Source organism: Oryctolagus cuniculus (assembly GCF_964237555.1).
Source record: "Oryctolagus cuniculus chromosome 17 unlocalized genomic scaffold, mOryCun1.1 SUPER_17_unloc_2, whole genome shotgun sequence".
Taxonomy (NCBI): Eukaryota; Metazoa; Chordata; class Mammalia; order Lagomorpha; family Leporidae; genus Oryctolagus; species Oryctolagus cuniculus.
This window is the reverse complement of record NW_027208203.1, coordinates 1,151,992-1,177,891: the sequence shown is the minus strand read 5'-3', so window position 1 is coordinate 1,177,891 and position 25,900 is coordinate 1,151,992. Positions and strand designations below refer to the sequence as shown.

General features: G+C 44.2%; 1 pseudogene; it reads left to right on the top strand.

The window, feature by feature from the left end:
• Nucleotides 1-2,174: 2,174 nt before the first annotated feature.
• Nucleotides 2,175-10,444, top strand: LOC127489082 (nucleus accumbens-associated protein 1 pseudogene; annotated as a pseudogene).
• Nucleotides 10,445-25,900: the final 15,456 nt, after the last annotated feature.

Genomic DNA, 25,900 nt, shown 5'->3' with positions numbered 1-25,900 from the left:
CCAAGCTGGTTTGACCCTACTGTTACAGTGTGAGCTCCTTTCCTTTGGAAACCACTTCAAGCCATTTTGATTATCTTCCACCAGGCTGTATGTGTTGTGTGTGTGTGTGTGGGAGGGTTGTTTAAGCTTGCTTATTTACATAGTCAGCCATAAGCCCCATCATCCAAGGCATGTCAGTGTTTATCTTTGAGTAGACAGGCATTCGTTTGAAACATAGGGAAAGCTGCTCTGAATCAGTCCCTTCCCCTACACAGACTTCTTTTTGTTGTTGTTGTTGGCACTGTATTCCAGATTGAAATGCCTCCGCGTCAGTGCCATGGGTCACTGTTGGTAATATATATTAGTGTGTTGTGCTTTGTAGGTATGGTGGTAAAAATACGTAACATAACCTACATATTTGGTCAATAATACTGAAGTTATTTGAGGAAATATTGCATAAACATCCAAAAGTGGAAACCTTTTTAAAAATTTACAATAACTTCTTATTTATTTACTTACTAACTTGCTTAGTAGTAATATATTGAACTCTAATTTTCATTATCTGATATTTGACTTCACAGCAGGCTGTTATACTCAACAATATGGTTTAAGGGAGAAATTTTCAAAGAAATTTTATTAGAAATGGAGATTTAAGATTTGTCTATTTTGTAGACACATTGCCTTGATTGTTGGGACACAGTGGCAGCAGTTAATTTTTTTAAGATTTATTTTATTTATTTGAAAGACAGAGTTACAGAGAGAGGTAGAGCCAGAGTGGGGGGATCTTCCATCCTTTGGTTCACTTCCCCAGATAACTGCAATGGCCAGAGCTGAACTGATCCGAAGCCAGGAGCCAGGAGCTTCTTCCAGGTCTCCCACATGGGTGCAGTGGCCCAAGGACTTGGGCCATCTTCCACTGCTTTCCCAGACCATAACAGAGAGCTGCATTGGAAATGGAGCAGCTGGGACAGAAACTGGCGCCCATATGGGATGCTGGCACTACAGGCTAGGGTTTTAACCTGCTGTGCCACAATGCCGACTGCTGTAGCAGTTAGTTTTCTCATTTTATTGTTAATCCAGGGCTTTCAAGTACTTTTCAGAGCTCTCTCTCTCCCTACTCAAGAGAATACATCTTCAGTCATTCTGCATAACTTTCTTGTACTTCCTTTGTAGACAACCCTATGTGTTAAAACTAATAGACTCAGGGGCCGGCGCTGTGGTCCAGTGGGTTAATGCCCTGGCCTGAAGTGCCGGCATCCCATATGGGTGCTGGTTTGAGACCCAGCTGCTCACATCCTGTCCAGCTCTCTGCTATGGCCTGGGAAAGCAGTAGAAGATGGCCCAAGTCCTTGAGCCCCTGCACCCACACACCCACATGGGAGACCAGGAAGAAGCTCCTGGCTCCTGGCTACAGATTGGCACAGCTCCGGCCTTTGCGGCCATCTGAGGAGTGAACCATTGGATGGAAGAATCTCTCTCTCTCTCTCTCTCTCTCTCTCTCTGCCTCTTCTCTTTCTGTGTAACTCTTTCAAATAAATAAATCTTTTAAAAAAGAAAAACTAATAGACCCAAAGGAATCCAAACACAAGCTCCTCCTCTTGGAGAACTTGTGCTTTAGTTAGAGAGAGAAACTTGGAAATAACTAACACAGCTGATAACTGGGGTTACAGTGGAAGCTTTTATCAAGGATCTGGAAAAGACCAAATGGGGTAATTGAAATTAAATGGTACTTAGGAGGAAGATCTGATGCTCAGCACTCTAGAGGGGCAGGAGTTTGCAGGGAGATGAGTGATATGAATACAATCTTCATTTTCTGCTCCTTAGGAATGTATCCTTTTGGCTTCTTCTGCAGTTTGAGAGTGGGTTAGATTTGGTTTTACTTTAGTCAATGACAGAATTGTGCCTTACTGATAAAGATAGCTAATGTGACCCACAATATGGGTAGTCACATAGCTGAGTATCTATTTCATGTGGTGACAGTGTTACTTTGCATGAACTGCTATTTTATTAAAGTTTTAAATTTAGTTATATTTGAATCTTATCAAAATATTTAACTGAGAGTTGAAAATGAGATCACACACTATTTGAAATATTTGATAATGGGTATTATGTGCCTAGAAATATAAGGAACATCAGTAAGATAGCTATATTAAAAATAGCTTGTTACTGAGAAAAATATTGAAAGTTAAAATATGCCCCGGTATCATCTGTGTATAGGGATACAATTTACATTCTAGGGTTATATGTACAGTATTCAGAGATAGAGAAGTGGTTTAGTCTGGTTGACATATTCTCAAACAGCTCCAAAAACTTTATTCTAGTCAACCTGTTCAGATTAGGAAACTAATTCAGGTGCATGCCCTTTAGAAGCAAAACAGGATAGTTGCACACTCTTAACTCTAACTTCTTTTTAAAATGTCCTTTTAGGTCTTAAAGTTATCTTGAACAGCACAATTCTGCTATCACAGAACTAGACTTAGACTTCCTGTTCTCTGGATTTTCTTTAGAGCACAGTAATAAGTTCACACTCTCCAAGGTAGCTACTGTTTTGCTCCATCCTTTCTCTGTGTTACCACACCTAGAACCTACTTATCTCCTTTGTACTTTGTACGTCAGACTTTTTTCCCCATATGTGTGGGGAGCAACTCGGACTAGACTAAGTTACTGGAATTAAGACTTATTCTATGCATCTGCTCTCCCACAATATGGCGCTGGGAGAGGAGTAAACAACTTTTACACAGCTGCCTCCAGTTCGACCAGTAACCTGCAGGAGCCATCCTGCTCCTGATTGGAGGAGAGCAGTGTACTTGGCGTGTGGGTAGCAGAGTTGGGATTGGTGGAAGAGGACTATAAAGGAGGAGAGAGACAACATGCACCAGGAACATCTAAGGGGAACATCTATCTGAAGGAACACCTGAGCAGCCCCCGAGAGAGCCGGCCGGCAGTGTGCCACTCCTCCGCAGAAGTGGGGAAAGTGGCATGGGGCACCGCCCTTCCACGGAGGTGGAAGGGTTGGCAGCCAACCCAGGAAGAACCAGCAGCAAACCCGGGAAGGGCCGAGCAGACGAAAGAACAGCGCAGGGTCCAGTGTTATTCCTCTGTGAAGAGGGGGAGCGGCATAATGGTGCCGTGACTCAGATAGGAAGCCTAGGAGTCACAATATGAGAGATTTGAGTGAGGGTGGAAGGGCATAAGAGAAATGAATAAAGCCAAAGTGATTTGTTTAGTGATTTTACTACTGCCCCCTTTCTCCTATGCCATCAGAGCTGCTGATAGATTCTAAAGAAGGAACAACCATTTTCCTGCTTCTATATCACTAGATGCCATTTCTAATCATAGTATTTTCTGTACTCAACTCAGAGGCAGAGATAGAAAGAAACAGAGGCAAACACAGAAAGAGAATCCCCATCTACTGGTTCACTCTCTAAATGGCTGTCATGGCTGGAACCAAAGCCAGGAGCTATTAACTCAATTTAGGTCTCTCGCATGTGTGTACAGACCAAGTCACTTTGCCATCACCACCTAATGGGACTACTATAAAGGCTGTATAGAAAAATGAGATTTTTGGGGGTGTTAAAGCTCAATTTTACAGTAATATTTCTGGAAACATCTATTTGGTTCATAAAAAGATATCTGTGGGGCCGGCACCGCAGCTCACTTGGCTAATCCTCCACCTGTGGCGCCATTACCCTGGGTTCTAGTCCCTGCTGGGGCACCAGATTCTGTCCCAGTTGCCCTTCTTCCAGGCCAGCTCTCTGCTTTGGCCTGGGAGTGCAGTGGAGGATGGCCCAAGTGTTTGGGCCCTGCACCCACATGGGAGACCAGGAGAAGCACCTGGCTCCTGGCTTTGGATCAGCGCAGTGCACCGGCTGCAGTGTGCTGGCCACAGCGGCCATTGGAGGGTGAACCAATGGCAAAAGGAAGACCTTTCTCTCTGTCTCTCTCTCTCTCTCACTGTCCACTCTGTCAAAAAATAAAAAAGTAAAGATATCTGTGGTCATATAATTAAATTTTTATGGCATTTATTGGGGGAATATTCAAATTATTAGGAATATAGATAACACAATAGCAAATTTAATATACCAAAGGGAAAATCAGGACCAGATTTAGGTTCTGTTAAAGTATTTGAACTTTAAAATAGTTTAAAATTTTTGTAATAGGGTCACTTATAGCTAACAGAGTTTTGATGAAAATTTAATTTGGAAAAGGAAATAAAAAGAAAATGGTTAATCTTTCATTGTGATTTGGAGAAACTGTTTTTGAAAAATTAGTAAGAAAAATACTACTCCTGGAGCCAGCACTGTGGTGCAGCTGGTTAAACTGCTGCCTATAGCGCCGGCATCCCATATTGGCACCAGTTCAAATCCCAGCTGCTCCAACTCTGATCCAGCTTCCAGCTAATGTTTCTGGGAAAGATGGTGCAGTAGAAGATGGCTCAAGTGCTCAGGCCCTTGCACCCATGTTGGAGACCCAGATGAAGTTCCTGGATCCTGGCTTTAGCATTGACCAGCCCCAGCCGATGTAGTCACTTGGAGAGTGAACCAGCATACTCTAACCAACCAGAATATAATCAGAAACTTAGAAATAGAGGAGAATAATTGAATGGCTGAAAGGTCTGTTGATTAAAGTATATTTCATCACAGGAAGACTTTACCAATCAATCCTATTTTCTTCCATTTAGTCTTATTTCTCATTTCTCCCTTTATTTAAAATTTAAGAAGATGATAGTTTATGATGTCAAATAGACTGAAATATGCAATAAGTGTAAAGTCTGAGCAAATGACAAAGGGTGTATAGATTTGAGATTTCTAAAAGCTAATGTCCAGTAGTCTCCTCTTATTCCCTAGTACATTCTAAGACCTCAGGAGTGTTGTGTACATCAGTAGATGCATGAAACCACAGAAAATTCACGCCTTGGCCCTCCAAACTAAGTCCTTACTATCACACACTATGGCTGAAACTTCTGTAATTTTAGGTACAAGGCTAAAGTAGCCTGACATTCTTTTTCTCCCCTCACAAGATCATTGATAAAAGTTTCATCCCTAATGTAGGTCAACGTCAGGGTATATATTTTTTCTTTAATAAGTCAAACTGTTTTACCTTTTTAGTTTGCTTTTCTGTGAGATACCTGAATTACCGCATCACTATTCTTGTCCTTTGGAATCATTATTAAACAGAATAAAGCTTCCTTGAGCATAAGCATTGTGACTCCCTAACAGCCACTCTGATGACTTGAAATGGCTCCCAAGTGGCTAATGGGTGGTAGTGTGCACAACATGGATACACTGGGCAAGACAGAGCAAAATGGCATGAGATTTCATCACGCCACTCATTACCACATACAGTTTACAACTCTGAAATTGTTTATTTCTGGAATTTTCCATTTCATATTTTTGGACCCTCATGGACCAGGCATAACAAGCCATAGAAAGCGAAACTGCACATAAGTGAGGACTACTGTATGAGCATTAAATGGACTGGTAACAGATAGCCCTGATGGGCATATGAGAAATGCCTCTAAAATAGAAAGGAGAGGTCTACAGACAAAGCCATTATTTAATGTAGGGACACATAGCCATGTATTTTTGAACTGTACACCACATATGGGCGAAAACAACTTTAAAGTTTTGGAATGTATTGGTATTCTGCCTGGCGCTGCAGGTGGATGAAGGATGTTCAGCCAGTAAAGTCTATGCCTATCTCCCAAAATCTTAAAAATCTGAAGCACTTCTGAATCCTAACCATTTTGGATAGGGTTGTTCACCTTGTAATGATTTTAGTGAGTTTTTTAGGGGGCTTAGGTGGTGATGTACATCTCCATAAGCCTCTGCGAATTGTTTATTCAAGTACATTAATCCCAACAAATTTGAAGTACATATTTGACCTTCAACTAAAGTTGATCACATGACCCATTTACTTTCTTTTTAACCTGTCCTTTCTTGGTTCTTTTAGACAATCTGTTGCTGTGTCTGGTTATATCCATATCTAGGTCAGGGTCTTTCCAGCAATGCCACCATTGGAGCTAACACCGTTGCCACTGAAGATGGACTTTCCTCACTTTCACATGTGTATGTGACAAGAGTCTGGTGAGAGGAGACAGTGGCTGAGGGTGGTGGTGGTGACAGAAATACCATGGGAAAAGGCAATGAGAGGGATGGGAAAGAAAAAGAAACTGTTACATACTTATCTGATAGTTCTGACTGGTGCCACTATGCATTTAGAATTATGACATACTGTATAAAAGCCTCTTTTAAGGAATTATTTTGATTTATTTGACCACATGTATTAGTTAAAGTTTTTTTTAAATTGAATTGTATTTAGTTACACAGAAATGCACAAATACACACACTCTCAGTGAGACAGGAAAGAGGAGAGAGAGAGAGAAGAGAGAGAAAGCTTAGACCCCTTAGGAGAGAGAGAGAGATAGAGAGAGAGAGAGGAAGCTTAGATCCCCTAGTTGGCTCTCCAAATGCCACAGTGGCAGTTAGGCCATGCAAACACTGGAGCTGAGAACCAATTCAGGTCCCCTCCTAGGTGGCAGAGACCCAAGTACTTGAGCTATCACCTGCTGCTTCCCAGAATGTACATTAGCAGGAAGCTAGAAATGGGGGTAGAACTGAGATTCAGATCAGACACTGATATGGGATGTGGGCATGTTAACTGGCTTTTTAAGCACCAGGTCAAATGTCTGAACCTTTTTACTTTTAATGTTTGTTTTCTTTCTCCAGTTGTACTACATATGATTATGTATCATGTGTAGATTTATCTTTATATTCCTTGAAACTTTACAGTTTTGCTTTAAAACCAGTGTGTGTGTGTGTGTGTGTGTGTGTGTGTAAAATAAAATATGTAATTCTTCAACTGCATTAGCCATATTTCAACTTCTTAGTTACTATGTGTGATGAGTGGTTACCATTTTGGACACTTAGTTATGGAACATTTCTGTGTTCTCAGAAAATTTTGTTGGATAGTGGTGGTATAGAACTTGTACAGTGAATGATGGATTCACTTAAAATGTAACTTATTTTCATCTTTAAAAAGAAAACATTTAACAGAAACATCTATTTCTATTTTTATAATATTCCATGAGTCCATCTAGTGTTGGAAAACATGCTTTAAGAAATAATATGGAGACCAGCATCATCGTGCAATGGGTTAAGCCACCACCTTTGACAGCAGCACCCTGTACAAGGGCAGGTTTCAGTCCCAGATGCTCTGCTTCTGATCCAGCTCCCTGCTAATGCCTGAAGAAAAAGCAGTGGAGGATGGCCCAAGTACTTGGGCCCCTGCCACTCATGTGGGAGAATGGATGCATTTCCAAGCTCCTGGCTTTGGCCTTGCTCAGCCCTAGGTATTGGGGCCATTTAGGAGGTGAGCTGGTGGAAAGAGGATCTCTCTCTGTCTCCCTCTCTGTCTGTGACTCTACCTTTCAAATAAATAAATCCATTTTTTAAAAAGATAAAAAGGACCTTTTAATTAGGACTTGGGATTTTACTAAATAAATGCCTATTTTTAAATTGTTGGAAAAAAAATTTGTTCTTGACTGTATAAGTATTTCCTTTTCAGTACTGCTTACATTACAAACTGTGTGGCCAATTCTTTACCTTGTTATAGAAAGCTAGACATCAAGCTTATGTCAGTTATCCTACATACCAACATAAATGAGGTAGGATGGCAGTAAGAAGAGAGTGGGGGAGATATGCAGAGAAACGTCTCAAAGAAGGGAATTTTTCCTTATGTATTAATGATATCAGAAATGCCTTTAGGGGCAAGCCTATCGGTTAAGATGCCTACATCTCACATTGGAGTACCTAAATTTGATCCCTAGCTCCAGTTCCCGATTTCAGCTTCTAGCCAAGGTGGACCCTGGAAGACAGTGGTGATGCCCAAAGTACTTGAGTCCCTACCACCCATATTGGAGCTGTGGATTGAATTCCTGGCTACCAGCTTTGGGCTAGTCCAGGCCTGGCTGTGCAGCCATTTGGGGAATGGACCAGTGGATGGGTCATCTTTTTTTCTATCTCTGTTTCACTCTATATCTCTCTGTCTCTCAAGTAAATCAAGAAAAAAAATCAAAAGAAGTCACAGTAGACCACAGAATAAAAAATTTATTCACTTCAGATAATTTCACAGAGATTTCCTGGTACAGTGTCCTTTCCTCACCTCATTCCTAAATGTTGATCCTGTTTTAAAAAAATAACAGAATTACCTATTATATATTACAGTTTTATGAAATTAAAAAATGAGGTAAAACATTCCATAAAGTTAAACTTATGCACATTTTCTTGATTGCTTTTATGAAAGAATAATTGAATTTCCCTACTTTAATGTGACTTTAGAGACTGCTAAATTTTAGTTTTGAAGGAAAAATATATGTTTTTGTAGAAAATCAGGCATTATATCTGAAAGTCCATAAGGTTTTTTTAAATTCAGTTCTTTATGTCCTTGTGGATATTGAGGTGGAATCTCAGGATTTCTCAGTTCAAACCTTAACCTAAAAATCATCGTAACTCTAGCAGTCAGTCCTCATGCAGGGAAGTGTTCTTTGCTTTTGTTTCAGTGGGGCCTCCTCATATGGGAACATGTTTCATCTAGACATGTGAAGATATTTGTATTAGGCTGATGATAATTGTGCATTCTGTTTTTATATGTATTTAAAATGTGTCAGTGATGTGCCCTGATGTTTCATTATGGAGGGAAAAAAGCACTCCCAGGCCACAGCAGAGAGCCGGACTGGAAGAGGAGCAACCGGGACAGAATCCAGCACCCAGACCCGTGTAGCAGACTAGAACCTGGGGTGCCGGCACCGCAGGCGGAGGATTAGCCCACTGAGCCGTGGCGCCGGCTGTACATCATTTTTTAAAACAATTAAATTTAGCAGTGAGTGGCCACCGCCTCTGCCGCTGTTGTTGAGGCGGAGGCCATGGAGGCCATGGAGGTGGAAGCCAAGGCCCCGGCGCAGGGGGCACACCCAGGGCTCAGGCCAGGCCTCAGTCGCCATGGCGCAGTCCCACCATGGCGCAGAGCCTGCAGATGGAGATCCCCAACTTCGGCCATGGCATCTTGGAGTGCCTCAGAGAACAGCGGCTGCAGGGCTGCCCTGTGACGTGTCGGTGGTGGTCAGGGGTCAGGCCGTGCTGGCCGCCAGCAGCTCTTACTCCTGTTCAACAGCAGCCGCAGCACCGTGGTGGAGCTGCCGGCGGCCGTGCAGCCGCAGTCCTTCCAGCAGACCCTGAGCTTCTGCTACACGGGCCGCTGAGCACGAACGTGGGGGACCAGTTCCTGTTCACAGACACAGCGGGCTTCCTGCAGATCCAGGAGATCCTGGAGAGAGGCGCCGAGTTCTTCCTGAAGGTGAGCTCCTGGAGCGGCGACTCGCAGGGCCTGCACACCTAGGGGCGCCCTCCTCCGAGCCACAGAGCCCAGTGGCGCACACTTCCAGCTGGCCCACCTGCAGCTCGCCGCTGCCCCTGGTCTCAAAGGTCAGGAAGGAGCAGCAGAAGTCGGACTCACTGCAGTGCAAGCCCGCGGCCAAACGGCTGTGGGACGGTGGCCCCAAGGAGGCCAGGGGCGGCGGCGGCAGTGGCGGTAGCCGCAAGATGGCCAAGTTCTCCATGCTGGACCTGGCGGCCAACCGGCAGCCCCTGCAGCAGGTCCCCGCCGGGGTGGCCTTTGCCGCGGGGGTGGGGGCAGGGCAGCCGGCCAGCGGGGCGGTGGTGGCCGCTGCGGGCGTGGGAAGCGGGCCCAGCACGTCGGACCGCAGGGGCCCAGGCACCTGGAGCGCCTACACCAGCGACAGCCCGACTCCTACCAGGAGGAGGACGACGCGGGGGAGGAAGGCTCGGACGAGCAGTGCCGGCAGATCTGCAACAGGTACACCGTGCACAGCGCGATGAACGTGGGCCCGACAGCCGAGAAGGTTGAGGCCCTCCCGGAACCCACAGTCGGATCCGGGTGCGGCAAGATTGGCGTCGCTCCCGGCTGAGCTCCTCGACCAGATCAGCACCTGTTGTCACCCCAAGCTCCAGGAGGAAGGCGGCCCCTCAGAGAAGTCGGAGCTGGTGGCAGGCGCCAAGGTGTGCATCACGAGGGCGCAGCCCAGGAACCCGGCACCAGGTCTTGCCGCAGCCGCTCCTCGCCTCCTCCTTTGACCGGAACGCACTGGCCCCCAGCTGTGGCACCGGCAAACCACTAGACAGCCGCGCCCTCCACGCCCTCAAGAACCACTGCCGGAACTTCAAGGAGAGCAAGAGGAACGCCATCGCGGCCGGCGTGTGCCCCAACGCTCGCCGGGTCGTTCGCCAGAGCTGGATGCCCAAGTTGAAGCTGCTCACCCGAGGGCGACCCTACACCGCCTGCATCAGGGATTCGGGCAAGATGGAGCTGGAGGTGGCGGGCGGGGAGTACAGCTTCCAGCCGGCCAGCTATGGGGCGAGGCGGCCCCTCGGCCGAGGCCCTGCAGTAACCGCGCCCCCACACCGCACCCAGGAGGGCCACACACTCCCCCACTCCACCCGGGAGGGCCGTCACACTTCCCCACTCCACCCGGGGGGGCCGTCACACTCCCCCACCCCACCCAGGGGGGCCATCACACTCCCCCCACCTCACCCGGGGGGTCCGTCACACTCCCCTACCCCCATGTCCTCACACACACCTTGGTCAGGAGCTACTGTCTGTCCCTCCCCAGGCCCCGAGGGGGTCGCTGCATGTTCCTGGGTCCCCTCCTCCATCCCAGCCCCTTCCCCCAGTGTGAGCTGCTGGCCGGGGTGGGCAGGGCCGGCAAGGGCGGGCAAGCAGGGGCGGGGGGCAGGCCCGGGTTTCCTTCTTCCACACATGGCTCCCCCCTTCCCTCACCCCAAGCTTTGTGCCCCCCCACCAGTCCAGGCACGGGGCAGGGGCCTGCCTGGTGGAAGTCCTTCCTCAGCCTCCGCTGAGACTGGAGGGGTCGCTCAGGACCCCTCCGCACCCCCACCCACCCCCCAGTGCTTCCGCGCCTCCAAAGCGCCTTCCTGCCTCCTCTTCAGTCCCTGTGCCTGGGGGCCGGGGCAGGTGAAGCCGTGGGCACTGCCTGTGGTATAGCCGAGCCAACAGGCTCAGAGCAATGCCACAAGCAGCCTAAGGTGGCTGGGGGTGGCGGCCCAGCACCTGCTCTCACCCCTCCATCCTGCCCGTGTCCCCTGGAGCCCCAGGGAGGGAGATCCTCAGCCAAGGAGCCTCTTGTGTGTGAGTGTGTGTATGTGTGTGTGTGTGTGTGCGTGTGCATGCGCACGCACAACTTGAATGAAGGTAAAAGAGGCAGAGTAGGACCGGGGTTGGAATGGAGGGTGGGGAGCAGGCTTGGAGGGGTGGGGCTGCTGTCCTCTCCTCTGCTTACCGCCCCCCACCCCTGCCCTGCTGCCCCCACCCACCCGGGACAGGGCCCAGCCCCTACCCATGTACAGAACATTTTTTTAGCTACTGAAATATTGAAGTATAAGATTTCCTTTTATTTTTCAAACCAACTGGACCAGCCCACCTGCAGGTCCCCAGTGGGGGTGGGGGCGCACTGTGGAAGGCAGGATATGGGGGGGACGTGTGCTGGGCAGGCAAGCGGAGTGCGCGTGCGTGTATGTGGAGTGTGGCTGCGTGTTCCTGACTCGGGCCCCATGGGTCTGACCTGCTTCCCTCCCTCCCTCAACTTCTCTGCCCCCCCCCCACTGCTGTATTTCAAGGGAGGTCCCTGGCCTTGGCTGGTTGGGTGGGCCTGGTTCCCCCAGGGGCAGAGCAGGGTCTGCTTGGGCCACTGGCAGTTTTTTCTCACCATTCCTCTCGTTCTCGCCTAGGGCAAGTGTGTGTGTACACGAGTGTGTGTACACGAGTGTGTGTGAGCATGTGCACACAGAGGCTTCTTCCCCACCCCCACACCTCTCGCCTTCTCCCCCACCATTACCAGCCTTTCTGCCCCCTGGCTCTGACTTCTGTGTACACCTTGTGCCCGACGATCTCGCTTTCCAGGTGGAGCATTTTAGGGGAGGTTCCGGTGTGGGGTGGGGAGGACCAGAGGGAGTCGCCCCACACTATACCCTTCCAACAGCGACACCACCAGCCTGCTTTGTGGGGGAGTCTCAGCCTGGCCCGTGCCTTAGCCCCCAGCCACCCCGAGTGTGTATGGGGGGGTCGGCACACCCTGCTAAAGCACAAGCTCCTTAGTCCCCACCCCATCCCCGCCCCAGCGCTGACCCCAAAGCACAATATCCTGGTCTCTTGGCAAGCAGCTGGGGCCGAGGGTGGGCAGGGGACTCCAGCCAGACCCTCAGAGAACAGTGGGCATGCCCAGGTGTGTCCAGGCCTCCAAGGCCTGAGTAGGCACACTGGCTCCCTGGAACTGGGGTTCTCCTCCCTCCCCACCTTTTCCCACGGTGGGGGCGCTCTGCAGTGCCAGGGCCAGGTGGCAGAGCCCAGTGGTCTTCAGGGACCCCAGGAGGTGGCCCCTGGCTTCCGGGCCTGGGGGGACAGGCCGGGGGGGTGCAGGGGAGGGAACTTCCCACCAGGAGAGCCAGACAGGGCAGTGCCTTAGCCCAGGAGCCCCCCCGCCCCCAGGCGGCCAGCTGCTGTCCCTTCCCTGAACTTCTGTAAAGGAGGAGAGACGTCTGGAAATGTGAACCCCGGAGTATCCGTGATAGAATAAGCTAAACGCCTTTGTGACAGAAAAAAATATTCTAGTCTCATACAAATTTATGTTCATATCTTTGGAAAATATTACTTTAATATAATTAGAAATAGATATTCCTCTGTAATCATCAGCTACATGTACTTACTATTTATAAGGATTCATTGCATAGTCTAGTGCATTTCCATGTCAGAGAAAACTATTTCGGGACGAGTCGCTATCTAAGCAGGAATTCTTAAGGGGGAGGGCATCAGTTGCTGCTGTGAAAGTTTGATTCCCTGAGAAATGATGACGACACTGATGGCTGTTGTTTTTAGTCAGGCACAGTTTTCCTTTCTGAGGACAGGGATAGGTTCAGAGTCCTCAACACAGTAGTTCCATGACAGCCTCTGGTCCATTAACATCAGTGTAGAGATGAAACCTACATAGGGTGCCTCTCCCAACTTGGTGCTGATTGTTTTCAGGGACCCAGTGCCTGCAAGGTAGAATAGTTACCACTAGATGGCACTCCAGCCTTTAAAAGGAACCCTTCAATGCCCATGCCTCTAAACTATTCCATTCAAGGCTTTTGTACACCTAAATGACCCAGGTTATGAACCCTCACAACAGCTGTTGTTAACCTACCTTCTGAGTGCAACTGGTGAAAACTCATCTCTATGTCCTTAATTGTGGTACTCAAAAATGAAACATTTGGGGAAGAAATCACGGATTTCAACCTTGCCTTGTTGCTAGAAGCAATTTTGCCCATAATATCTGGAGTATCATGTGTCCTTCTAGTGTCTCTTGTCTTCCATCTTATTCCAGGGAAGTGTGTTTTCTAATTCTCATTCCTTTTTTCTCTCCACCAATTATTTAGTTTTTTTCTGAACCTTAGTTTCCTCATTTGGAAAGGGAGATAAAAAACACTCTCTCCAGAGGGTTATTGCAGAGGTTAGAGGAGATTTATGTAAAATATTTGTTCATAAATAGAATTTTTGACATTTTGATGACATCATTGTTAGAGTTTTGCTATTTATTTGTGCTCCCTCTCTCTTCTTCCCACCCTCCTACCCACAAACTCCTTCTCTCCACATACCTCTATTGTGAGTATTCATGAAAAATGTGTCTCAAGATAGAACCATACATGAATTTTGAAAAGTTTGCGCTGAACTTTTTTTTTTTCCAGGAACTTTTTGATGTGCTTTTATATAAGGCAAAATTTAGCAATTTCTTTTTACTTCAGTTGCACTTCTGGAGGTCTTTGGGGAAGATGCGTCTTTCCCGTGGTCAGATTTTTGAGCTTCAGGCGTTCAGTTGGTCATATCCATGGCTGTTAGCCTAGTATGCGAGATTGTCTTCTCCTCAGATGATAGGGTGTGGTGGGTAATGACTGCAAGCACATGTGGATAGGATGACTAGAGGTTCCAGTGGCTTTCTTTTCAGCAAGCCTCTCAAGATATTGTTGCCAGGGTTTCAGCATTGATGATAAATTTTAAATTATAGGTTTATTTGTGACATTATGAAATTTGAGAAAAATTCATAAAGCCAATCTTACTTGCCTCCACTGTTGACAAATGATTCTTTTTAAAAGAATTATTCATTTAATTTGAAGTCAGAGTTACAAACAGAGAGAGGAGAGGCAGAGAGAGAGAAAGGTCTTCCACCCAATGGTTCACTCCCCAATTGGCCCCAGCGGCTGGAGCTGTGCTGATCTGAAACCAGGAGCCAGGTGATTCTTCCTGGTCTCCCATGTGAGTGCATGGGCCCAAAGACTTGGGCCATCTTCTACTGCTTTCCCAGGCCATAGCAGAGGGCTGGATTAGAAGTGGAGCAGCTGGGTCTTGAACTGGCTCCCATATGGGATGCTGGCACTTCAGGCAAGGGCGTTAACCCGCTGTACCACAGCGCTGGCCCCAAAAAATGATTGTTAGTGTTTGTTTTGGTACAAAATGCAGGGAATACGTGTCTAATTCCTTTATTTTATTTTATTATTTTTCTTGACAGGCAGAGTGGACAGTGAGAGAGAGAGAGAGAGAGAGAGAGAGAGAGAAAGGTCTTCCTTTTGCCGTTGGTTCACCCTCCAATGGCCGCCGCGGCTGGCGCACTGCGGCCGGTGCACCATGCTGATCCGATGGCAGGAGCCAGGTGCTTCTCCTGGTCTCCCATGGGGTGCAGGTCCCAAGGACTTGGGCCATCCTCCACTGCACTCCCTGGCCACAGCAGAGAGCTGGCCTGGAAGAGGGGCAACTGGGACAGAATCCGGCGCCCTGACCAGGACTAGAACACAGTGTGCTGGCGCCACAAGGTGGAGGATTAGCCTAGTGAGCCGCGGTACCGGCAGTCTAATTCCTTTATTCAAACTCAGTAAATGAGTTGGGACAATGAATTTCCAGTTGTTTCCCAAGAGCAGATTTATTTGTATATTAATGAGGCACAGGTGTTAGGCCCCTGGTGCCTGCATGCCTGAGAGGCGTATTTCAGTTGTTTATCTACTCAGCCATAGGTACTGCGAGGTATTCAGGCTTGCCTTTAGCAGTTTTTACAGTGAGGGTTTTTAATTTTTTAATTTTTTTTCAAATTTACCCATATCTGTTAAAATTTTAGAACTGATCATGTAGAGCGAAATTGCAGATTTCAATAGTGAATAGCAATAACAGCTAAAGTAAGTAGTCTCACTATACTTAACTGCCCAGCCTAACATTAAAGAGAAACAGGTTTATCTACACGAATATCTCATGTGATAAATCAGTGTAATCAACAATTCACCTTTCTGTGTGTATTTTTTGAAATATATCTTTGGCAGTCAAGTATGTATTGGAGTCAAGTGTTTATATTAATATTAATTTTTTTGTTTATTCACTGAATTTCACTACCAGCATTTTAGTGGAGATGGAATAGCCTCCTTAAACTTTATGAATTTCAGTCACTGGCATAATTATAGCTGTCTACATATTCATTAAATCTACAGAACTGCCTCCCGAAAGACAGCCATGCATTCAGAAACAGTACACAATTAAATATACATGATTTAAAAGTTTTGTTTCTTAGGCTTGTTTAAAATTAATTTCCTGTAGCATTCCTTTCTAAGCAGAAGAATTCTAACAAAGGGATTCCCATGCTTTGGTTTCTTTCCTGTAGGAAAGAATGGGAAGAACAACGTGTAAACAACAATTACTTGGCAACAAGGGCAGAACATGGGCAGCTGAGAAGCAGCAGGTTCCGCAGCATTTGCTGGAAGGTAAGAAGAAAATATTTATTTACAGATTGTGATTGCAATAGATCAACACATGACCTGATGCCCTGGAAGATTACCCATGAAGGGGATCACTGAATTTTCCGAGAGACTTCGCCCCTAGTCATTTGGCCATTCATGTTTATCTTTCACAGGACATTTACTAATGAGATGAACCATCTTTAGTCCTGAGTAACTGGTGATGATAAAATAACCATATTTTCTTCTTTGGATGGTGCAAAAGTCAGAGCAACACTTTGACGTTCTCCAAAAATGTTTGCAGAAACTCTTGAGCTGGGCAGGAAAGGGAGGGGGCAATTAGTTTTCAGGTTCTTACTGCATCAAGTGCCATCATCTAGTCATCCTCTCTTTTCCTTTCATAAATAGAGGATCGGAAGAGTTTTTTACAGTTCTTTTGCTTAAAATCACAAAGTCAAGGCAACAAGGAGAAATAGAAGGAAATTGGGTTAATGTCTTTGGAAGGGAAGAAGCTTTGGTTATCAAAACTGGTAATGATAATCAGCAGCCATGTTTTAAGTGCTTTGAAATAGTACCCCCTTTTGTTCTCCAAAAATGAATTAATTGGGATTTAGACTGGTTTCTAAAATGACTTCTACTGAAAGTTTTTAGGATTATCTGTATAAATTGAGCATACTGTGTCTGTGCAAGTAAAGACAGAATGAAATGCTGAGACAATTTTAGATTTAGTAATTTAGATTCAATAATTCAAATGCATTTTTCTTCTATTGTATGTAGGCAGTAAAGGCAGGAAACCTGCTGCTAGACTATTTGTATACAAATATTTGTATACCACCTGGTTCCCTGTTGTTTAACTTTTAATATTCATTTGCAAAAAATAAATGCAAATCCAGATTTATTTTAATGTTTTATTAAATAAATTAAAACAGATTTTTCTTTTCAAGCATTAAATCACAATGTGCAGTACATTAAGGACAGAGATCCTATATGAGGAATAAGTGCACAGTGACTCCTGTTGTTGACTTAACAAATTGACACTCTTGTTTATGGCATCAGTAATCACCCTAGGCTCTTGTCATGAGTTGCCAAGGCTATGGAAGCCTTTTGAGTTCACCGACTCTGATCATATTTAGGCAAGCTCATAGTCAGAGTGGAAGTTCTCTCCTCCCTTCACAGAAAGGTACCCCCTCCTTTTTTTTTTTTTTTTTGGACAGGCAGAGTGGACAGTGAGAGAGAGAGAGACAGAGAGAAAGGTCTTCCTTTGCCGTTGGTTCACTCTCCAATGGCCGCCGCAGCCGGCGCGCTGCCAATCCAATGGCAGGAGCCAGGAGCCAGGTGCTTTTTTTGGTCTCCCATGGGGTGCAGGGCCCAAGCACTTGGGCCATCCTCCACTGTACTCCCTGGCCACAGCAGAGGGCTGGCCTGGAAGAGGGGCAACCGGGACAGAATCCGGCACCCCGACTGGGACTAGAACCCTGTGTGCCGGTGCCGCTAGGTGGAGGATTAGCCTAGTGAGCCGCGGTGCCGGCCCAGTACCTCCTTCTTTGATGACCTGTTCTTTCCTTCCACTGGTATCTCACTTGCAGAGATCTTTCATTTAGGTCATTTTTTTTTTTTTGCCAGAATGTCTTGGCTTTCCATGCCTGAAATACTCTCATGGGCTTTTCAGCCAGATCCGCATGCCTTAAGGGCTGATTCTGAGTCCAGAGTGCTGTTTAGGACATCTGCCATTCTATGAGTCTGCTGTGTATCTCACTTCCCATGTTGGATCGTTCTTTCCCTTTTTTATTCTATCAGTTAGTATTAGCAGACACTAGTCTTGTTTATGTGATCCCTTTGGCTCTTAGTCCTATCATTATGATCAATTGTGAGCAGAAATTGATCACTTGGACTAGTGAGATAGCATTCATACATGCCACCTTGATGGGATTGAATTGTAATCCCCTGGTATGTTTCTAACTCTACCGTTTGGGGCCAGTCAGCTTGAGCATGTCCCGAATTGCACATCTCTTCCCTCTCTTATTCCCACTCTTATATTTAACAGTGATCACTTTTCAGTTAAGTTTCAACACTTAAGAATAACTGTGTATTGATTACAGTATTCAACCAAAAGTATTACGTAGAACAAACAAAAAAATACTAAGAGGGATAACGTATTAAGTTGTTCATCGACAGTCAGGGCAAGGGCTGATCAAGTCACCATTTCTCACAGTGTTCATTTCACTTTAACAGGTTTCCTTTTTGGTGCTCAGTTAGTTGTCACCGATCAGGGAGAACATATGATATTCGTCCCTTTGTGACTGGCTTATTTACCTCAGCATAATGTTTTCCAAATTCCTAACAGGGATCACTTTTCAGTTAAAATTTAAACACCTAAGAATAATTGTGTGTTAATTACAGAGTTCAACCAATAGTTCTAGAACAAAAAAATACTAAAATGGATAAAGTATTACATTGTACACTATGAGAAACAGTGACTTGATCAATATATTTTAATCATGTATTTTTCTACTTTTTATTATAATTATAAATTGTAATCATGTATATTTATAGGTTATAAAGTTATGTTGTTTGTGACTACCATATAGATAGATTAAATCAAACTAATTATCCTATTCATCATCTCAAATATTTGACATTTCTTGTGGTGAGAACATCTGAGAATTATTCTCTTAGTGAAGTTGAAATGAATAGTACTCAATGATTACCTCTATCACCATACTGTATATTAAATCTCAAAAATTAAAATAGCCTATCTGAGCTTTGTACCCACAGATTATCATCTCCCTGCTTTCCCCTATTCCCCAACCTCTGATAACTACCATTCTACCATCTACTTCTATGACTTCCATTATTTTAGCTTCCATATATTAGTGAGAACTTGATCATTGGTCTTTTTGTGTATGGTTTGTTTTGGTATAATGTTTTCCAGTTCATCCATGTTGCCCTCAATGATAGAATCTCTTCGTCTTTTAAAAGGCTAAATGTTAAAAAAAAAAGGCTAAATGTTATTTCTTTATACACACACACACACACACACTTTTTTTTATCTGTTGATGGACACTTAGGCTGATTTCATATCTTAGTTATTATGAAAAATGTTGAAATGAATATAGGCAGGCAGACATTTATTCCACATACTAAGTTAAAATCTTTCCAGTAAGACACTTTGAAGCAGTATTGATGAATCATATAGTGGTTTTAGTTTTAGTATTTTATCTCAACTTTATGGTGACTGTACTAATTTATGTTTCCACCAAAGGTGTATGGTGGTTATCTTTTTCTCCACATCCTTGCTAACACTGGACTATCCTTTGTCTTTCTGAGAATAGCCACTCTAACAGGTGTGATGTTTTAATTTGCATATCCCTAAAGATTAGTGATGTTGAACCTTTTAAGGTTAGCCTTTAGTTTGTCTTCTTTTGAAAAACATCTGTACAAATCCTTCTTTTGAGAACTGCTCATTCAGACCCAATTTTTGAGTTGTTTGAATACTTATATATTTTATATATTAAACCCTATCACATATGTGGATTGTCAGTATTTCCTCCCAATCTGTAGGTTATCTCTTTGCTCTGTTAATTGCTTTCTTTGCTATACAGAAGCTTTTAGTTTTGATGTAATCTCATTGTCTTTGTTTCTATTGTCTGCATTTTGTCAAATCTAAAAAAAAAATACTGCCTAGACCAACACTGCATAGCTTTTCCTCTGTATTTGCTTTAGTAGTTGCACCATTTCATCTAATTTAATCCACTTTGAGTCAATTTTTATATTTAGTGCAAGATAATGTCCCAGTTCATTGTTGTATAATTGAATATGCAGTTTTCCCAGCATCACATATTGAAGAGACTGTCCCTTCACATTGTATATTCTTGTCATGTTTATCGAAGTTCAACTGGTATAGTTGCATGGGTTCTTTTCTTGACCTTCTGTTCTATTGCACTGACCAGTATGTCTAATTTTATGCCAGTACCATGTTATTTTAATTACTGTTGCATGTAGTATAGTTTGAAATAAGGTAATGCGATGTCCTAGCTTTGTTCTTTTTGCTTATGATTCATTTCACTGGACTATTTGTTTTTCTTGTTCCATATTAATTTTAGGATTTTTTCTATATATGAAAAATGATGAGGGTGGGAGTGTGGGTCAGAGGGAGGGTGAAAAATATCACTGTGCTCCTAAATCCGCATGTAGGCAACACATGAAATTTGTTCACCTTATATAAATAAAAATTATTTACAAAAAGAAAGTTGATGTTGGAAATTTGATGGATATTGTTTAACAGATTAGTTCAAGTAATATTACTTCAGCAATATTCTTGTTATCCATGAACATGGGATATCTTTCTGTCTATCTGTGCCCTCTTCAGTTGCTTTTATTAATATTTATAATTTTGGGGATATAAGTCTTTCACTTCCTTGGTTAAATTTATCCCTAATTATTTACTTACCTATTATTTATTTATTTATTTTCTTATGGTAATTGCTAAGTGCAGTGGTCTAAATTCTTTTGTTTGTTTAAGAAAGTTCATCATTTGGTGTAGAGAAATGTTATCGGTTTGGGCGTTTTAACTTTCTAGTATTTAGTACTATGTAAATTTGTTTAAATCAAGTTACTTCACATATTTGAGAGAGAAACTTAGTTATTTTAAGTATTGATCAGTTGCCTTTGGGGGCTACATGGTATAGTGGGTTGTGCCATGGCCTGCAATGCAAGAATCCCTATGGTTGCTAGTTCTAATCCTGGCTGCACTGTTTCCAATCCAGCTGCCTGCCAATGCATCTGAGAAAGCAGTGGAAGATAGCCCAAGTACCTAGGATCCCTGGATCCAAGTACCATGGGAGACTTGGATGAAGCTCCTGGCTTCAGCCTATCTCAGCCCTGGGTGTTGCAGCCATTTGGGGAGTGAACCAGCAGACTGAAGATTTCTTTCTCTGTGTCTCTCTCTCTCTCTCTGTAACTCTGCCTTTTAAATAAACTTTTTTAAAAAGTGTTAAAGCTGATTATCATTTTTTCTATCAAGTAATTCAAATCTTAGATTATTTAGTCTAAATTTCATTTTGAAATACTTATTTTTCTTTGCTATTCTGTATTTTCAGAGTTTTCCCTCATCTTTTTTACAATACCATTATCATTTTCTTACCACATGCAGAAGCAGCTTCTCTTATACTTTTATGGCTTTTTTTTTAAAAAAGTTTTATTTACTTATTTGAAAGTCAGAGCTACAGAGAGGGAAGAAAGGAGGCAGGGAGAGAGAGACAGAGACAGAGACAGAGAGGGAGAGACACAGAGAGAGAGAGGTCTTCCATTTGCTGATTTACTCCCCATCTGGCCACAGTAGCCTGAGTTGAACCGAACCAAAGCCAGGAGACTTGAGCTTCTTCCTGGTCTCCCATGTGGGTGCAGGGTCCCGAGCACTTGGGCCATCTTCCACTGCTTTCCTAGGACATAGCAGAGAGCTAGATCAGAAGTGGAGCAGTAGGGACTCCAACCAGCACCCTATAGGATGCCAGCACTTCAGGCAACAGCTTTATCCACTACACCACAGTGCCAGGTCCATACTTTCATTTTCTGATAATAAAAATCCATCTCTAGACCCTGCTAATGTGGAGAAAAAGGTACCCTAAATACACTTCTGGTGGGAATGTAAGCTAGTATAACCATTGTGAAAGCCAGTCTAGAGATTCCTCAGAAAATAGATCTATCATATGATCCACCCATCCCATTTCTGGGACTATGCCCAAAGGAAATGTAATAAGCATATGAAAGAATTATCTGTAGTCCCCTGTTTATAACAGCTCAATTCACAATAGCCAAGGTAGGGAATCAACCCAGATTTCCATCAACTGGTGACTCATTAAAGAAAATATGGTACATATATACACACTCATCTATAAAAAAGAATGAAATTCTGTCTTTTGCAACAAAATGGGTGCAACTGGAGACCATTATGCTAATGAAAGAAGCCAGACCCCTGAAGACATGTGCTTTCTCTGATTGGTTGTAGTTAATATATAGAGTACAAAAAAAAAAAACAAAAACAAAAACAAAAACAAAAACAAAACACCGTGTATATCCAGCTAAACTGACGTCTAATGATTTGATTGTTGTCTATATCTTGTCTGATGGACTGTGTCTCCTTGTCTCTAGGCCATTCAAACAAATAGGGCAACTATTTTACAACTTCAAAAGGTGTATGTAAAAGAGGCTCACGGCATAAGCTTGGCCAAGGAATTCAGAGGCTGGTTGAGATGTCCATGTCCCTTATTGGAGGTTCCTGCATTTGCTACCTGCATGTGTCTCACAACTGAAGAACCCTCCTAGAGTAGGCCTTGGGAGTCCACTGGGATGGCTCAAAAATAATATTACTGCCATGCTCCTGAGAGATCTGAATTGTGTTCCTGGCTCCCAGCTTTGGCCTGTGTGCAAGCTGTTGTGGGCATTTTGTAGTGAATCAGTGGGAGTGCTGTCTCTGTCCATTCCTCCCTACCTCCTCTCTGTCACCCTCTCCATCCGTCCCCCTCCCCTTCTCCCCTCTCCATCTCTCTGTCACTCTACCTCTATAATAATTTTAAGATGCTTACTTAGTACATACACACACATACAGTCTCTCTCTCTCTCCCTCCCTCTCTCCCTCTCTCCTTCTCTCTCTCTCTCTCTCTCTCTCCCACACACACACACACACACACACACCCCACAGCCTAAAAGGCCATGTTCAGATTGGGGAGCACATGCGATGTGCCCAACCGTAGAGTCAGGAGCCCTGAGAGGATGAAGGTCAATTCTCTTTAAGACAGGTTTCTGGTGAAAACTTCCTAGGTCCCATGAGAGCTACATTAATCCCCTTCAATGACAGCCCACAGTGACCTAATTACTTCACACTGGTCTCTGCCTCTTAATATTTCCTGTTCCTCCCAAAATCGCTGCACTGAGGACCAAGCTTCCAACACAGAAACATTTTGCAACACACTCAGACTATATCACACATAGCACTGTTCCACATAGCTTTCTAGAATTCATAAATGGGAAATACTGATGTGCAAATCCTGCATCACCACAGATGGTGCTGCTTTTTCTTCAGAGGTTACTCAGCAGAGCAGGTGGGTGGACAGGGGAGGGAAGGAAGAGGCGGTATTCTGTTGTTCAAAATGGAGACTTGTAGGGGTCTGCAGCTTGAGAGAAAAGTTTTGTGTGAGGGTGGGAGGCATAGGGTAAGTGTAGACAGAGAGATAAAGAGAGATAGAGAAAGAGACAGTGACTGAGTAGAAGGAATAATTTCTTGTGTGCTCAGCATGGTGTAGTTTGCTGCAGTTCACAATAATGTTCATTTTGTGAGCAAATAGAAAAGCAGAGACCAAAGGTTTTCTCTTCAGAGAGGAAAATTTTACCTTGATTCGACGAGTACCTGTTGTCCACATGTATTGATCTATTATACCATAGTCAGCAAATATTGGCAGTTTTAAGGATTCATCTCAGATTGTTTCAGATGTTTAAAGACAATGTTGAAGGATCTGATTTGTTCATCACACGGTGCATACATGGACGGAGATGGGGTAAATGCAGGCCAAGCCCTAGAACGAAGCCCACCACAGTGTCAGTGCTGCCTGGTTTTGGATGACTCGATATTGAAGGTTATGCAGCAGTGTTACAGAAGCTTCTTCCAGAAGCCAGGCCTCGCAGGTTGTGACAGAGGGAAGGAAGGAAAGGCAGATTTCTCGTCCATGTTTTGTACCTTTTACCTCTACTACACCCATGTTGTTTCTCTTGTTGTTAACATGGAATTTTCTTTCAAACAAAATTTGATAAGATTAAATACAATAAATATAATAAATTATATATTGTTTAATATAAATATAATACATAAAATTATACATGTGCTTATATAAGTATAAGCATATATAATGTATAAATATATATATAAATAAAATAAATATAATCATCATGTTATTTTTCTCATGGCCAAAAGGGAGAGAAATTCATAGGTCACACGGTGATGATGGCCCACATCTGCTTGTTGATGTCTGAGGTCTGAGGCAAGAGTTAGTGGCTGGGACTGAATCCACAGTGGGGAGTTGGAGTTGTCTGGAGATGGCGTCACTCAAGACAAGCAGTGGAGCTTGGATTCAGGCTGAGGGCTACATGAAACTTCCCATGAGACCTAGGTTTCCTACATCAGGGGAGCCCTGGGGCATGCAAAGTGCTGATCTGCTGGTCAAGGGCTCCACAGATGAGTGGCACCAGTGACCTGGCAAAGGCTCATGGCATTTCCAGACAGAACTCTGGAAGTCCCACAGAGTGCCTTCCACACCATGTGACAGTGATGAGCAAACCCAGGAGCAGCTCTGGTTCACAGGGAGGAGAGATACCAATAAAGATGTTTAAATCAGCCATGAGCACAGATTCCTTTCTTTTTTCTTTTCTTTAACATTTGTATAATTTAACATTTGTATAATTTATTTGCAATACTGAATGTGAGATGCATAAAACATCTGGCAGTGGCATCTTGCCTCTGAAATTGATTTATAAAACTATTACCTCAGTTTTCTGTATTTTGTGATTTACTTGGGGAATGATGACAAGAGTATTTTTAAAGATTTATTGTATTTATTTGAAAGAGTTGCAGAGAAAGGCAGAGCCAGAGAGAGAGAGGTCTTCCATTCCATTGGTTCACTCCCCAAATGACTGCAATGGCTAGAGCTGAGCTGATCCAAAGCCAGGATCCAGGAGCTTCTTTCAGGTCTGCCACACAGGTGCAGGGACTCAGGACCTTGGGCCATCTTCTACTTCCACTGTGTCACTGCCAATTAAAACTGAAAATGGGTAGGAGGAGTAATGATGCTGAGCGAAGAGCAAATATAATTTCCTTGTCCTCTGAGACACATATCGACAGTCAGTTTCTGCCATTAGGATTACCTGAAAAATGCCTTCCTCTGTGGGTCTCCGTGAATACCACGCAGAGAATCCAGGAACTCAAAGGGGAAAATGTAATGCAGAAACTATCAGTCTGATCTACAAAGGAAATACTGGCAAGATGATAAATGGTGCCTTCAGCTTCTAGCTTCCAGATTGTGCAGGCTGGGCGTTCATATAGGAGGATCTTCCATAAACTTGAATTTCTTCCCATGACTGTGCTATGCCTGGTTCTCTTTTCAGTTGACAAAATAATTGGGGCAAATAATTAAGTCCTTTGCATTTCCATAACCAGAGCGTTGCTCACACTTCACAAGCCATAAAAAGTCTGGACACAAATTGGTGTTGATTAAACGATTCGTGTGTATTGATCTTGAGAGACTACAAATGTCAGGCTGGTTTATTAAAGTTCATCTGGGCTGCTGATTAAGATCTAGTCCATGAGGCCAGCACTGTGGCATAGTGGGTAAAGCTGTTGCCTGCAGTGTGGGCATCCCATATGGGCACCGGTTCAGTTCCTGGCTGTTCCACTTCTAATCTCGCTCTTTGCTATGCCCTGGGAAAGTAGAAAACAGCCCAAACCCTTGGGCCCCTGTACCCACGTGGGAGACCTGCAGGAAGCTCCTGGCTTCTGGCTTCAGATCAGCACAGCTTCAGACGTTGCAGCCATCTGGGGAGTGAACCAGCTGATAGAAGACCTATCTCTCTCTGCCTCTGCCTCTCTGTAACCCTGCCTTCCATATAAATAAAGAAATCTTTGAAAATAAACCTAGTCCACAAAGTTTGCTGTTCCTCCCCAGTGCTGTGCCGAGCTATAGCCATGTGCTCACAGAAGTTTCCCAGCCAAGCGTGCAGGGCCTAACTGGCTGGCCCAGAAGCCCTAGTGCCTGGGTAAGCAGCATGAACACGGCCAGCTTTGGAACAGCACTAGGCCACTTTCAATATAGAGATGCCCCTCAACTTACAATGGAGTGATGTTCCAATGAGCACATCAAAGCTGAAAATGAATATATTTAATATGTCTAACCCAGCAACAACTGGAGCTTATTCTAGCTTGCCTTAAACATCGGCAGAACTCTCCCATTATCCTATCTGGGCAAAATCATCTTAACCTAAATTTGGTTAGTCCAGACATGCTGACCAGTTCATGTAATTTATTGAAAACTAGACTG